This window comes from Phocoena sinus, chromosome X, assembly GCF_008692025.1.
Source record: "Phocoena sinus isolate mPhoSin1 chromosome X, mPhoSin1.pri, whole genome shotgun sequence".
NCBI lineage: Eukaryota > Metazoa > Chordata > Mammalia > Artiodactyla > Phocoenidae > Phocoena > Phocoena sinus.
Window position 1 is genome coordinate 126621625 of NC_045784.1, and position 16785 is coordinate 126638409.

Consider the following 16785-nt stretch of genomic DNA (forward strand, 5'->3'; position numbering starts at 1 on the left):
TTATTAAGTACATGAATGAATGGTGGTGGTGTATTAGTTGAACATGTAGATAAACTTACGTCACCCGAATGTCATTTTTTTATTGTTAGAGCCCTCCCTAAGACTTTACCAAGCCGGGCCATGATCCAGTTCCATAAGGAACAATGGGGGCAGAGCCAACATCTGGGCCCAGTCCAACCCCTTTCTTGCCAGCCAGATTATGCTTGCCTCTGTTTATCCCTGGGTCATTCTGATGTCTGGAGCTGCAAGGTGGTACCTCTCACATCAATGTTTGGTCTTCTCCCTTGTTAACCTTTGACTTCAGCTATCATGAGCCTGTTGATGGGTGAACTTCAGTATCCTGCTGCCCATGTCCTGTCCTTCGGAATAATTTTTGGCAGCCCTTGGCTGGGGACCATGTCCTAGACCTGTCCTGAGCAGACATGCCTTGCCCTCTACCACCTTCTGGTGGACCTAGCTGACAGCTCTATTGATCGGTTCTGGTAGATTCTCCTTCCAGTATTGGCTTTTCCTGCACAGAATGTGATTTCTAGATCCCAGTTTCTTCGAACAAAAAAGGCATAGTCTTTGGAATCAGACATAATTGGCTTTGAAGGGACTCTTCTACTTGCTAGTTTTATCTCTCTGAGCTAAATTTTCTCAGCTGTAAAAATGGGGGTAATAATCACAACTTGGTAGAGTGTTTTAACTGTAGTGCCTGCCAGGTAATTGCTAAGAAAAAGGCAGTTCCCTCACATGTTCCATAATGGTGTATTGACTTTTGTATTCAAAGCAGACATTGATGCCTTTCCCTTCAGTACGTCATTTTCTTTTAGGGTGTTTTCGTAGATGGTGATGGTGATTTCCTTCTGGGGCTGGCCTTGACCACACCATTACCGGAGCTTCTGGACTCTGGTCACATGGCATGAGTCAACATATAGGGCATAAGTAGCCATCATTGTTTAAGTGACCATTGTCGCAATAGATTTTTAGAAAATTTTATCAGACCTTTTTCCAGAGCATATGCAAGAACATAATGTACACTGAAGAACCCAATTACCGAAGCAGTCTGTAGTACGGTTTTCCAGAGAAACAGAACCAATAGGAGAAGTTCCACAATCTGCCACGTTCAAGCTGGAGACCTGGATAAAGCCGGAGGTGTAGTTTGAAGGCCTGAGAACCCGGAGAACCAAAGGCAGGAGAAGACCGATGCCCCAGCTCAATCAGTCAGGCAGAGATTGAATTCAACCTCCCTCTGCCTTTTTGTTCTATTCAGGCCCTCATTGGCTTGGATGATGTCTACCCACATTGGGGAGGGCCGTCTTCTTTACTCAGTCTACCCATTCAAATGCTAATACCTTCCAAAAACACCCTCACAGATACACTCAGAAATCATGTTTAATCAGATATCTGGTCATCTGATAGCCCAGTCAATTTGACACATAAAATTAACCATCACACTGCCAGGAAACTCCATTTGCTCCCTCCCTCATGTTCTGCCCAGCAAGGTATTTTCAGCTAGACCTGTAGGCATCTAGATCAGGCTTGCTCGGAATTAATTTGCAGCAAGGTAGGAAGGGAATAGATACAGGTACCTGCAATTTGGGCAGCACTGCCCTTAGGGTCAGGGTCAAGGGCAGGGGCCTTGACTTGTTCTCTGGCCTGCCTTGTTTGCTTAGGTAGGACAGCCTTGCTGGTTTATCTGGCCTGTGAGTATCTTGTGCTGTTCCTTCAACATTTTCACTATTCACAGTCACTGACGTCTATCCTTATTATATGCTTTCTTGTTGTAAAAGAAAACACACGATAAAAATGCAAATAAAATAAGCATATTAAGTGAAATGTAAGTCCCCTTCTCCTAGTGATCCTATGTCCCCTAGTTCCCTCCTCCAGAGGCAACCGGTACAGCCACCTTCTTGGGGTTCCCTCCAGAGTGAGTCTTAAACACATAAGCATAAATGTAGATATTTGCCAGGTCTTGGGGCTTATCATCTGACTCTGCTCACCAGTTTGCATCTTTTGGCTTTCTGTTCATTTCTCTGGAATCGTCTCTCTCTGCTACCCTTTTGTGGCTTCATCATTCTCTACTTCTCACCTGCTCTCAACCTGCTGCCCTGACCTAGTAAGACCTTTATCTGGAACAGGAAGAAGTGGAATTCATCGTTTGGAAAGAAAAAAGCATTTCTAGTTTCTATTTCCATTCTGTGTTGTCTAACCCTGCAAAATTAAATTACGCCTGTCCATCTGCCACTGACTCACCGCATTCCATGAGCAAAGCCATTTGCATTTTTCTTCACAACAACATCTTTCTCCTCAGGATGCTCTGGCAACTAATATTTTAAAATTCTCAGAAAAAGTCATAATAATAAAGCCTTTCCATCCTCAGCGTCTAGAAATTGAATTGAAACCAAAGCATAAAGAAGTATTACTGAAGAAGCTAAATAGTTTACAAACTCAGCAATGCCACATAGAAGATTAAATCCAGTCGATTGGGAATTCATTTAGGGCACATCTGCATTCTTTGTTTCTAGACGTGGCCACATACACAGTTCACCAAATGCATCTTCAGAGAGTAAGATATGTTGAGGTATTTAGAAAATGGTAGCATCATACTGATAAAGGAGCAATTAGTTCTATCTGGGGAGGTGATAAATCCCTACAGAACACTGGGCTAGACTTTGAAGGTTGTGTGGCAGTTTCTCAGATAGGCAAGAGAGGGAAGGGCATTCAAAGCAGAGGGAAAAAATATCAGAAGAGTGCAGAATTGCAAAAGTGCCCTGGCGTATTCTGACAAAGGTGGAGTCCATTTTGACTAAGGCATGAAGTGTGTGGCTGGAAAAGTAGGTGAAAGACAGGCTTTGAAAGACACATTCTATGCTAAGAAATTTGGATTTTTTTTTCCTGTAAGATAACAGGAGGGCCCTGGAGAGCTTTAAGTATGGAAGTGATGTTGCCAATTTAAAAATTTTTAGATTATCATGGCAGCAGTGTGGAAATCTGACGGAGGGAGAGGGACTGCAAGCTGGGGTACCAGTTACCAGCTGTTTCTTTTGTTAGTCCCAAGTGAGAAAGGATGGGGGCTTGAGCCTGGGCAGGGACAGTGGGGATAGAGAGGAGGAGTGCATTTAGATGACCTGACGGACTACCTGTGGTGGCTGGGGAGGGAAGTGGAGGAAATGAGAGGATGGAAGATGGAGGACGGGAGTGAGGGTGGAAATGAGCCCACAGAATTTCAGAGTTGGAAGGGGCCGCAAAGGTCAGCTATCCTAGGCTAACTAAGTCCTTTCGGTTTCATCCCTACATGTGATGGTCTGGCTCTTCTTTGAATATGTCCAGTGACAGGGCGCCCATTATATCTCATGGCAGCTTACTTCATCTACAGGTCATTCTATTAAAAGTTCTTCTTTAGGCTGCACCAAAATCCATCAACTAGTATCTTCTACTGCTTGGTCCTAGATTAAATTCCTTGGGGCCAGTCGGGCCAAGGCTACTCCTTTGCCAATGTGAAAGCTCTTCACATACTTAAAAACAGCTTTCATATACTTCTATGTCTGCTCTTGTCTAGAGTAAACATTTAAAGTTCCTTCAGCTGGTCATCAAATGACATTGTTTTCTACCCATCTATCATCCGAGAGGGCACAAACGGCTTCCTGTGGAGTAAAGTGTGTCAGTTTCTCCCCTTGTGATTTTTTTTTTTTTTTTTTTTTTTTTTGTGGTACGTGGGCCTCTCACCGCCGTGGCCTCCCCCGCTGCGGAGCACAGGCTCCGGACGCGCAGGCCCAGCGGCCATGGCGCACGGGCGCAGCCGCTCCGCGGCACGTGGGATCCTCCCGGAACGGGGCACGAACCCGCGTCCCCTGCATCGGCAGGCGGACTCCCAACCACTGCGCCACCAGGGAAGCCCCCCTTGTGATTTTTTACTGGTCCAGATAAGCTCAATGAAAGGAACCTCATATTAAAGTCAACTTGGAAAGGAATAATATGGAAGTATTTGAGAAAGAGGTAATAAAGGCCAGTCTGGTAACACGATTTCAGAAGCTTAAGCCTTGAATCGGTTAGGGTTGGTAGTGATACCATTAACATGGATATCAGAAAACAGGAGATGACTCTCACTATGACTTGCAGAATGAAAATGTTAGGAAACCACAGACTCTGGAGTAGGAAAGGCCTTTAGAGATGAGCCGTTGCAAGTCCATCATTTTACAGACGGGAAGAGTGAGGTTTGAAGGGGCAAGAGACATGCCCAATGTCCCACAGCTGGTCATTGGCAGAGCAAAGACTAACCTAGGACTTCTGATTTCTAATTCAGTGCTTTTCTCCCATACCATGTGTTCCCTTAATTTGGAAGGCAAGCAAGGGCCAGCTAATAAAGGATAGTCTTTTACTATCTTCTCTCTAATCACTGTCAACAAATTATATTTCACTCTGAAATATATTTCAAAGGGTATGTAATTATATAAGAGAGTTTTTGAGATTCTTGTATTGCTCTCCAAAGCACCCCTGCCACATTCACCAAAGACTTAGCAGTTCACGTCACTTTGAGTTTTGAATTGATGTGAACGTCACTGAGGATAAGTCCCCATTAGGGCAAGAATTTGTACACTGAATGTTTTAATAACATGGGAATGTTGGTAAGACGTTTAGAAATAAGAATGGAAAAATTGGCCAATAATGCATATTATTGTGTGATGAAACTACTGATGCCCTGTAATCATACTGTTGCAATCAATATCAGTATAAATAGAAATTCAAAATGGTAGAATGCCTCCTGACATGTGAGCAGTGTACATGAGTTTTCAAGTGTTGAAAATCGGGAGCTATTGCTAAGATTCTGGGGTATTAGAGACATGGCACACGCTCTGAAGGCATTCCGTGGATACTTTTTATTTGAAAAAAAAATAAAGGGTGCCAATCTCCAGATTTCATATTTATGTAGTCCCCCAAAAGTTCACAGTAGCAGACCTCCCATGAATCTAGGTCCCTCTCAAGCTGAGGGCTTCCAGGTGGAAGTTACAGTAACTGAGACGGGCCACTGGCCTTGTGTGAAGATGTCCTGCCCCTGGTTCTGTCTCTGTGACGGACTTTCAGAGCTAAGTGAGGACTTAGCAGCGTGACCAGATGATAATCTTCAATCTCAAAGGCAGAGTCATTTATCATAGTTGTGTCTGCCAGCCCAGATGAAATGAATGTAGCACAGTGCATAAGCTCTATAGTCATTTTACCAGAAACCAGTGCATGTTGGTCCATCAAGAGGGCATCCCAGGGCTTCCCTGGTGGTGCAGTGGTTGAGAGTCCGCCTGCCGATGCAGGGGACGCGGGTTCGTGTCCCGGTCCGGGAAGATCCCACATGCCGCGGAGCGGCTGGGCCCGTGAGCCATGGCCGCTGAGCCTGCGCGTCCGGAGCCTGTGCTCCACAACAGGAGAGGCCACAGCAGTGAGAGGCCCGCGTACAGCAAAAAAAAAAAAGAGGGCATCCCACTCCAAGATAGTCAGAGAAAGGAGGAGGGACCATTTTGAAAACATGCTTCTTTAGGGTTATTCAAGAGTCTGCTATCAGAACTTCTTCACAAGTATCCATCACCAATACGTTTAGACATCAGTAGAATAATCTCAGTATCTGTGTATGAATGATTTTTTGAAAAGTCCATTTAAACTCAGATACAGATTATAGTTTCCAGAAAATGTGTACCCGTGAAACGTTCACGGAAAAATTAACATCTGAGAGAAAGGATTATAAAAAACCTGCTAAATGCCCTTTTAAAAAATGGGCCTAACTCTATGTTTCAATCCTAAAGGATGGCCCGCCATTTCAAATCCATGCCATAATTTATATGTTATTGATTTTATTGTCACACTTTGAAAATACTCTGTCCTGTGTGTTTATGATGGCCGTAAATGTCCAGAATAACATTTGGAGACCAAGTCACTATTCAGAGTAAGGGAAATAGAGGCCTATGTAGAGAGGTTAGAGCCCATTAATGGGCCCAGTGTTTAGACCTAAGAAACCTACGTAAGACAACTTGTCTTGAAAGGCAAGCAAAAGAAGCTCTCAAATAATAGGAGTTCAAAATGGAAATTCAAAAATGGAAGGCTGTGTAGCTCAAAGTGACTCTGTTTAAAAGTCCACATTTTGTCCTGTCCAGGAATCCTTAAATGGTATATGTTTGTAAAAGGAATTGACACTCAAACATCCAGCCACAGCCAGCCCTCCGTGTATGCTGAGGATGTGGAACCCATGGATACAAGTGGCAGACTGTACTTCGCCATTTTATATAAGGGACTCGAGCATCCCTGGATTTGGGTATCTGCGGGTGGGGGTGGATACCGGGGGACAACTGTATACTAGGCATCAAAACTCTCCGGGTGAGCATATTATAGCTTTGGCATATTAGCACGTCCAGAGCACAGTAACTCCCCACTATAGACCTGGAGCTGCTTGCATCATCAAATCAGTGCCTGGGGACTCACTGGTTCCAGTTGTATTGGTGCTAGCTGGGGTGTCAATATGTTGCTTAACCCAGACTAGCTAAGGGGCTTTGCTCCTGGGAAGGGGTAGGAGGGAAAGTGAGTGTTTTGCTCCCATTTTCCTCGTAGTACATTAGAAACAAAGCACAAAGTTGGCTGGAATCAGTGTTAGCGTTGCCCAAAGCAGCTGAACTCTGATTTAACCAGATGCCATAACTATAGCAACAGGGAAATACTGGAATTTTGAGATTAACACGCTACTGAGATTTACTAAATATAGCACACTTTGTGGTGAGGTGCATATTATAGGTATTTCCTTTATTTTTCAAATGACAGTGTAAGTCAGGCTATGGAAGGAAAGTTAATTTATTATATATAATGGCTGCTGAAGTCTCCCTACTCCCTATTGATCTATATCTATAAATGTGTGTTTTGAAATCAAATGAGATAAATCAGCTTGATTGTCCAAGGCATGGATGGAAATTGGGCTACCACAAAGCTATCTTCAGATTTGTACCGGTGTTGGAATATTCATCTTTGGGATTTAATGGAAATAACTTCGGGCTGAGTTAGGAGACCTGAGTCCCAGCCTCTGTTATTAAATCACTGTGCGATCTTGGGCAGGTCTCTAAAGGGATTCTGGGTCTCAGGTCCCGCATATTTCTAGTGCTGGAAGCTGAACTGTTCCAGCTCTCCCCTTCTAGGCTTCTGGAATATTTAGGGTTAAGTTTCTCCCTGCTTTGGTTCTGGAGGGTACTTACTGACACCCTGTGGAATGAGAAGGAGAGATTCACATCACGAGATCCCTGGATCAGGGAGGTGGTGACTTGTACGACTGGGGATTTTCTTACAGGTTTTCCTCTGGTCAGGGAAGTGCTGTCTCCACTCCACAAGCCCTATAAGGAGATTGGTTATTGGCTTCGTGCTCCTTCAGTTCTCCTTTACCTCCTTTACCCACAGCTGGGCCTATGTGGCCTCCAGAGGTAGGCCATCGCCGCACTCAGCAAGGCTCTGAGCCCCATCCTGTCTGTATTCAAGGGAGACGTAAAGGGTCCAGGGTCACTGAGGCAGCGTAGCTGTAAGTTCTTCTCAGACTCTGTGCCTCAGTCCTAATAAATCGATTCTTGATATCTTCCCGTGACCAACCCCTTGCCTTCTCCTCCACGCCCAGGAGCTCATTGCTTGTCTGTTACCCACTCTTCTTTTACCAGAGAGCCTAGGTCCCTGCCTTGGCTTCATACTAGGTGTCCTTGTCCTTGGAAAACTGGAACTCTGCTGCTCTTTTCAGTCTTCAGGTCTGAACCTGGCCACTGCCAGACCTCTCTGGATTTGCCCATCAGCCTGCAGAGATCTTTCTCTATAGCTTGTGTCTGAGACTCCACAATGCCTCCTCCTTGCAGTCCAGCATAGCCCCTTGTTGCTTGCTACTGGCTCTCACTGAAGCTACTGCCTGCCTTGCCTGGACCTCTGTCTACTGCTTATTACAAGACCCTCTTAAGGTGTCTCCATCTGCTCTGTGGGGACATTGCCCTGATACTCACTTCCAGGCCTTCCTGATGCTGCCTATTAGCCTCTACCTCTCGTATGTCATTGGAGATCCTACCCTTAGAGCCTTCCTGGGCCTATCTGGTCTCTGGGTCCTGGATCTCCCCAGCTTGGTCTATCCCAACCCCAGCCAATTTCCAGTTAGAGCCTACAAAGTCTTTGTGGACATTTCTTGGGCCAGGTTTTCCTACCTGGGCCCATCCCTCAGGATGGAAACTGCTGTGTCCAGACTCACCCACTGTGTGCCAGTTAAAAAACAGCCTCATAAAACTTTGCAGTCAATGACTTTGTAGGATAAATTCAAGTTAAAAGTATGAGATGGACGGTGAGGGAGAATTTCTGTATCTCTGTAGCCTATGGTAGGGAGAAGAGATGCTGTTGCGAATTTTTGAGCCAGAAAGAGAGAATTAGGTGAAAGGTGAAAAATGTCCTTGAGATCTTTTGAGAAGCAAAGTTGCATGTGAATCTAAGGTGAGATCGTTATTCTTGTTAGTAGTCAGCCTAGTAGTATTCAGTTCCTTGCAAAGGTGCATCTGGCTTAATGAAATAACCCAGGATCCCAGCCCCCATAGCAGGGGCACGCGTAGTGGCTACAGCTATATGCCCTTGTGCCAAGGACTTATTCTTTCTGAACCTCAGTTTCCTCATCTGCCAAATGAGGCTCTGTGGAGATAATATCTTTGCTCATTTATAAGCTCTCAGGGTGGTGTCAAGAATGCCAGTTAGTGGACAGTGAACATGTAAGTGTTTTAAGAACTGTAATGCATCCTACAGACAATTCGGTCTTCCTTGCCAGCTGGGTGGGAGCCATAGACATGGAACCTCTTGCCCAGTGTTGGTGGACAGCAAAGATTGGGATCAGTGAGGGAATAGCAGGTCAGAAATAAGGCAAGTGGTGTGACACGGAGCCAGAGAAGACTGGGGAGATAGAATACAAAGCCAAGTGCTTTAGGGAGCCAGCAGAGCCGACGCACAGGGAAGTTTGAAGGAGAGGAATTTCCTGAGCTAGAGTGCAGGGGCTACTGCCTTCTTTTTGTTTGGCACTTGCTGTCGCTGCTCTAGCAGCTCAGACTGAAGCTATTTTGGAAGCAGTTAATAGCAGTTAAAAGAAGAGTGGAACGAATGTGAGGGATTATTCTTATAAGGTCTGGCAGGATTTAGGGACCAGGGAAAGGGTACAAGGCCAGTATCGGCTAGCCCAAGGTAAACCCAATTCAAAGGAGAGTGGTAAGTGGCCTAGGTGAGCAGCAAAGGCAGGCCGCATTTGGACACTGTGATGATTAGCTTTATGTGTCAACTTGGCTAGGCTATGGTGCCCAGTTGTCTGGTCAAACACTAATCTGGATGTTGCTGTGAAAATCTTTTTTTAATATGTGATTAACACTTAAATCAGTTGACTTTGAGTAAAGCAAATTGCCCTCCATGATGTGGGTGGGCCTCATCCAATCAGTTGAAGGCCTTAGGATGAAAGACCGAGGTTTCCCAAAGAAGGAGGAATTTGGCTTCAAGATGGTAACATAGAGACCCTTCCTGAGTTTCCAGCCTGCCTGGCCTGCCCCCGCAGATTTTGAACTCAAGACCACAGCATGAATTCTTACCTGAATTTCTTACCTGTCAGCCTGCACTACGAACTTCAGGCTTGTTAGCCCCTACAGCTATGTGAAACAAGTCCTTCAAATACTGCCCTGCTCTCCCTCTCTCCATATGTATATATATATATATATATATATATATATGTGCATGTGTGTGTGTATTTATATATACATGTATATGTGTATATATGTATTTATATGTGTATATTATCAGGATGTGTATATACACATCTGTATCTATCCATCCTATTGGTCTGTTTCTCTGGAGAACCCTGACTGAGACGGACACATAAAGATGGCAGTGTAGTTAGGGCAGAGACAGTTGCAGTATCATTCAGAGCCTTAAGTGTGTGGTCATTGTGAGTTCTTTTACTGAAGTTGTCAGTCAGTCACAAAGTATTAATTGAGTTTCTGCTCTGTCTACCAAGTGAGTATCTATTGTGCCACAGAAGCTGGTTGGTACAACCTCTATTGACGCAGATCCCCGAGAGGTCAAACCAGAGCCTCAGTGGAAGGCTCTCACTTTTACACCAGAGAAGTTTTACTCCCCTGGGAGAACATTGAAGGCTGGCTGTCCTCCACCAGGGGTTGGGGATCTGACTAGAGAGGGCTTCCAGCTCTTTCCGGCTGATAATGGGGTCAAGAAGGACTTCTGAGAGTCCTCTCACTCAGACTTAATAGAGTCAACGCCATCGCAAGTGACTGCTCGTTTGGTCTAGCTCCTCATTGTACAGATGAGCCCTGGAGAGGAGAAGACGCTTCTCCAGGCCACACAGCAAGTTGGTGGTGCAGCCAGGCTGATCGTTCAGATGGCCAGACGATAAGTAAGGAAGAAAAGAAAGGAGAAGGAAATAGAAGTCTGAATTCCCCTTGTGGTTTTACTATAGGTCATTTGTTGAGTAATTGTCCCAAAGTTAGGAAACATTCCTATTTTTCCCAGCTGGATCACAAGGAAGGAAAAGAGAAGAGTCTGAAAAGTGAAGTAAAAGGAAATTTAAAAGCATATTTATAAGGGCCCTCACTGCTAAATCACAGAGTTGAAGATGATCAGTGTAAATGAGTTTCATTGGAGAGCTAATTAGCTTTCCTAGGGAATTCTCTAATGGCAAGAAAGCCACAGCACTGTCCAGCCACCTTGCCACCTTGACCAAAGAGTATTTGCCCTTGTTAAAATAAAGGCACACTTGGATTGCTGTTCACCAGATCTCCCTGTTTCTCCCCATATTTGCTGAGGAATTTAGTTGTCTGCCATGAGCATACTAAATTGCATTGATCAATGAAAATGCCATATGTGTTCATTTGTTCTAACTTGACTCTGATGGCTCCATCCATTAAACCTACAATGAAGTTGTAACTCTTTGAAAAAATATAAATTAAAAAACATCCTGGCAGTTCAGAGTTCGGGATGAATCAGTAAAGGTAACTCTCTTTCCTTTGCGGTCAGTATTGGCCGCTTTGTGCCTGTGTTTTCCATTTAGGATTCGTTAGTGTAAATCCTCCTCATACATCATTGAAAGCGTTAAGATTTATATGGCAGAATATAGTCTGCATTAGGCCTTTAGGAGAAAGTGGATGACCTAATAGGGTTTTCTACCTTTAATTTGTACTGTTCTTTGTGGGAGGACATTTTAAAATAAACTCTCATATTTGGGAACGTAGTGTTCTGCAAATGGCATATATCATTACCAATATGGGATGTTTTACTGCACTTTCCATGGAGTCCCTGGGCTTCTTACTGAGATGCATCCTCATGGCAAAGCATCTTTTGTGGGCAGGAGGAGGACATTAACTTCTGATCCGCTCCTTCCCTGTTTGGAGCACAGCCCAGCTTTGATCAGCTCCTTAAAGAGCCTTCTGTTTACACCCTCTCATAGGTCTGCGGACAGTATTTGCCAAGTACATTGGAATCTTGGCCAACAGGTGCCACTGGGGCAGGGAAGGTATTCATCAGCTCCTTCCTCTGGTAGCTTTCCTTCTAGTTTTCCTCTTTTGAGGTAGTGAAAACTGCTCCAGGCTGCTTCTGTGATCTCTATATTCTCCCCCTTTTATTTCTTTTCTTTTTATATCCTTTTCTCCCTTCCCATATACCAACTGATGGGACAATTGAGTGACTTTCATCCATTCATTGAAGCATTTACTGGGCTCTACTTCATGCAAAGCACCGTACAATAGTCTGAGGTTTTAGTTATTCTCTTCTGTCTTGTTCCTTCTTAAATTATAAATGTAATACATATTCATAGTAAAAATGCAAACAGTACAAAAGGATATGAAATGAAGAGCCCCTTCACGTCCCTAGTCTCACTCCTTAGGCATAATCATCAGTAACAATTTCTTGTGTATCCTTCCAGAACTTTTCTATGCATACAGAAGTGTATGTATGTATACATTGATGCAACTATATACATATAGGTTCATACATACACATATATGCTTTTTCAGGAAACACTGGCTAGAGCTAGAAACAGTTTTATAAATTCACTTCTACGTATATATATCTTGGCACGCTTTCCACGTCAGTACATGCAGTCCTGCTGATTCCCTTTAAGGCTGCATGGTTAAACGTGACTTTAGGAAAGCCCTGAGGTTTTGATGAGTTTTCTATAGAGGGCACTAAAGATGGCCAATTTTTTGAATATATAAACTCAATTTTCATTCACTGTCCTCAGGTTTCTTTTACCTTTTCTGTATATTGAGGGTGTTACCCAGTTATGCATTCCAACACTTGAAGGATTCCAACGGCTTGCAGATGCTTCAGGGAAATCAAAATTAGCTTGATCGGTTTCCCTACCTGCACACCATTTATCCACTCTGGCCTTGGACCACTTTCAAGGGAGCTGCCAATCCAGCCTCCAGGGCTTGTCTCAACCCTTGATGACAGTTTCTTTCCTCCTTTTCATAAGAGTTTCTCCTTCAGCTTCAGCCTATATTTTCTGGTCCAGCCTCATTGACTATAAAGTTCTTCTTATTTGGACATGTTCTGTCCTTACTAGTTTTCATTTGGCCATGTACAATTTGAGTCCTCCCTCAAGGAACTGCTAATTCTAGCACACCCTTATTTGAACACTTATTGTACATCAGACTTGTATGTGTCATTTCCTTTAATCCTTCCAACAAACTCATGAGGGATGTGCAATAATTATTCCCAAATGATAGATGAGGCACAGAAAAGTTAAGGACATTGTCCAAGGTCACACAGCTAGTAGGTGGAAGAGCTGGTATTTGAACCCAGGTTCATCTGACCCTAGAAGCTGTGCTTTTAACCAGCACATGTACTGTCTCCCTAAGTCAGCAAGTACTTCTTGGCTAGCCAGTCATTACAGAGCAACCCTAGTTTATCTGTGAGCCTGTGCTTCTCTAAGGACAGGCCATAACATCCACTTCCTGAGTATGTGCTGCATGCTAGGCTCTGTGCAAGAGGGTGGCGCTGAATTCTCGCATGCTGGAATAGCATATTCTTAGGAGCTAAGCCATGGAGGGCATCTTGGGTGGGAGGAGGCGCTTCCTGCTTACAATTCCAGCTGAAAAGGGATTCCCACATTACGAAGCCCCACAGTCCTTCCTGTGTAATACTGTTAGAAGACCTCAGGCAGAATCAGCAGCTATTGGGCATTTTTGTTTAATCTCTTCATGCTCCACCTCAGTTAAAAACACAGGCTTACAACCCCTACTTTGACCAAAACCACCAATCTACAAGAGGGAAGTGGTCTTTAATTTTATTTTCCAGATCAGAGTTCTCCACTTTCCCTACCAATGCTGCCTTCCCTGGGTGTTGCCTCTTGGAATTCAGATTGATCTGAATGAGGTGTCCAAGATAAAGTACATGGTAACTAGGAGATGATTTCTATTCTGGTCTCTCTCTCTCTCTCTTTTTTTTATCTCCAGTCCTGATTCTCCAACTGCCTTGCCTTCTTGTTTTGGGGATTCAGAATCTGGACGTCATGGCCCAGTCACTGAATTGGGAATTTCTAAGTCCCTTGGAGTCCAAAAGAAAGACCATTCTAGATGTCAGGTAAATGCCTTTCATTTCTTAACTGATAGAAATTGAATAGTTGGAAGAGTATTTACTTACTTATTTTCAGGTTTTCAGTTTTATTTTATTCCAAGCATGGGAAGATAAACCTGAAAACCTGGAAAGGGAAAGGTCAAACCAATAGCAGTTGCCCTGGAATTGTGGGACTTTTGCAATAATAAATGTCTAGATGATGTGTTTATTCCAGTCCCAATCCAATTCAATTCAACAAATACTTGTCGAATACCTGCTGTGAACAAGATAAAGAATGACTAAGACATGGCTCTCACCCTCCAGGAGTTCACAGTCTAACAGGGAAGTCAACATGTACACTGTTCACTCTCATACAAGGAAGATAATAATAAAGGTATATACAGAAGTTTAAACAAGGTGCTGTGGGAGTATTGGAGGAGTGAAAAATTAAATTTAATTAGGGGATCTGGAAATATTATGTTTGAAAGAAGATTTTGAGCTTGGTTTTAAAGGATTGACGAGACTATTACAGGAAGACATTTTAATGGCACTTTAAAAAAGATAGTTTAGGCTGAGGAACCACACAGCCTTCAGGTGTGAAAGCCTAGGGGAATGGCGATTGGTCTGGAAATACAACTGGAGAGGTAAGTCTGACCATTTATGGACTTGCTCTGCAGACAAAAGAAGCCTTGGATTACCACCCTCCCCTAAACAAAGAGGAATCTCTTCTGTATCATCACAGTCTCTGTGTGCTTCTCAGTGGCCTCTTTGTACAGACGGATACCTTCCAGTTACATTCGTATTCATTTGATGAAGATTCTCTATATGGGAAATACTTGACTTTATAATACACAACACATGCGATTGATTTAAACAGCTCCAATGTATCAATAATGCATTTAATTTATTTCTCTCCCCAACAGTGTATGTAGCTATATGTATTTTGATTATATTGACTAAGATTACAATCCATGTTGATATAACCTGAGAGTAGTTGTTCATGATCTGGGTGGTATTGCGTTCGAAATTCATCCTACCCTGTCATTGGTTCCATTCACTTTGAGTTTATACTAAACCAGTTCTAGCTGTTACGTTAGGTTTCTCTTTTACTAGCTCTATTTATTGTCTTTCTGTGGTATTCCTATAAGAATGTTAGATGAAATTACATCAGATGCTTCTGTCTCTAAGATATGTTAACTTTGTTCCATCCTCTTTCACCATTCAGCTTGTCATCCTGTCATGAACAGGAATTAGCTTTGTTTGGTATGATTTGTGTTTGAAGAATCCATACTGACTACTGTTTATCACTCGGGTTTCCCCTAGGTACTCATAAATGACTGCCTTAATAATTGTCCCCACCGCTTACCAGATATTGAAATTAAATTTATGAGTTTAATTCCCTGAGTTCCCTGGGGATTTTTTTTTTTAAAGAAAAATGGAACAAGGCAGTCTCATGACTCACAGCAACTCTTCCATAATAAACCGGTGTGATAAAGAAAAACATTTTGCAGGAAAACAAATTTTAGTTTTAGCCTTCCAAATGATTATTATAAAAACTAACGAAATACGAGTTTTTGGAAATACTAAAACACATCCTGTATCCTTGACAACTATTTATCTATTGTGCTCACACATATTTTTAAGGGCCATGCTTAGAAAATGCTTAGAAAATGTTAATCCACTAGTTTACGGACTTTACTTTGTGCCGGCAATTGGGAATTTGGTCTTTTTATATTCAAATTGTTGTGTGCTTGGAAAATAGCCCAATAATGGCACTTTTTAGGAGGTTATTTTGTAAGTACCGTCCATCAGACATATACTAAAGTACTGTTTCAGGTTGCTGAGGCAACCTGCCTGCCACAATTGTGGTTACTGTTTATGATTTAATGATAATGCATTGACCTGAAACCCGAGTCTTACCTTCACTGAATGCAGTGCAGGCACACTGTAGGTAGGCTGTAGGTAGACCATAGCTACCTCTAAATCTCAGTGAATGACTAGCAAGGGATTGATGCACATGTGTTAGCAAACAGTAGGATCCCTTGAAAGGGATGGATGTGTAGAACATTGAACAACACCAAGAGCTCTGGTAGAGTTTAGATTTCTATACTTCCCCAGCTAAGACTCTGTTAACTGAAGCTAGGAATATGTGGAATGACTAGTTTACATCAGTCTTGGTAGAGAAGTAATCAATTTTCTCCGACGAAAGCAGTTTGGACCCAGTAAGTGAGCAACATGCTGATGCTATAGTCCCTTTTCTTAGTGTTCCATTGAAAAGCGGTAAGGCACATTTCTTTTCCGAGCCAGTACCAGCCCCTTTCCAATGGCTTGGTCTAGAGGCAAATGATGTTCAAGAGCACTTTTTTTGTGTAATCTTTTTCAATAGGTGTGGCAGGTATTCCAAAATTTGTATCATAGCGCCTTATGCTTTGGTGCCTGTTAAAACTATAATGCATAGGTTTTTGTTGTTTTTTACTTGTTTGTGTGAATGTTTTTATTTCAAAGACTGCCATCCAGGGCTGTGCAGCAACTGAGTGATGAGAAAATGCCCCACTATGCGATCCTGGCGTGCGCTAATATTTAGGGTGAGAGAACATGCATAAATCGTCTTACCAATTTGACAGGAATGATTTCAAATCTGGCACACTGTGGCCTCACTCCTCACCAGTGTGCTCCTGGAAGAGCAAGCCCATGGTGAGCTCCTCAGAGTTTGTTAATGGGAGGAAAGCCTTGGGTTTAGGGAGAAAGTATTTGGATAGCATTTTAAGAAGCCCTTCCATTTTTAGTAGAGTAGAAAAATCTGCCTCTGAGTCTGCACTGTGGTCTTTTCTCTGGATGAGTACAATGACTGTCTCTCTCACATTTTTCTGATATTTATTCTGAAAATCAGCTACGTGAGTCCCTGCCACTCTCCTGAATAAGCTTCCAGGCATTACCTACATGTTGTGTTCCTGTGGAGGGCTGGCAGTAATCTCTGCTAAGATAAACCGGAGCTTCTGTGGATAAAGCGTAAATGCAGTGAAGTGTGTGGCTGTAAGATTTAATGCCTCTACAGGTAATTTTTTTTGGAGCGGGGATCTGGCATTTAATCAAATCCAGAGGCATTATGTAAATTTAATCACCTTGTAACACACTAGTAATTTTATTATCTCCTTTTCATTTGACAGTGCTTAGATGCAAGTTGAGCTTGGAATTCCAGAGGTAGAGCATTGCTGATTGGAG

At 43.1% G+C, this 16785-nt stretch overlaps 1 long non-coding RNA gene across 1 annotated transcript in view; it reads left to right on the forward strand.

Moving 5' to 3' along the window:
* The window catches only part of LOC116747334, a 115942-nt gene that overhangs the window by 29631 nt on the left and 69526 nt on the right, over positions 1-16785 (forward strand). Inside the window, exons 4-7 of the long non-coding RNA XR_004347989.1 lie at positions 13464-13590; positions 16069-16257; positions 16454-16618; positions 16731-16785. This is a non-coding gene — a long non-coding RNA (uncharacterized LOC116747334). The remainder of the gene's footprint in view (positions 1-13463; positions 13591-16068; positions 16258-16453; positions 16619-16730) is intronic.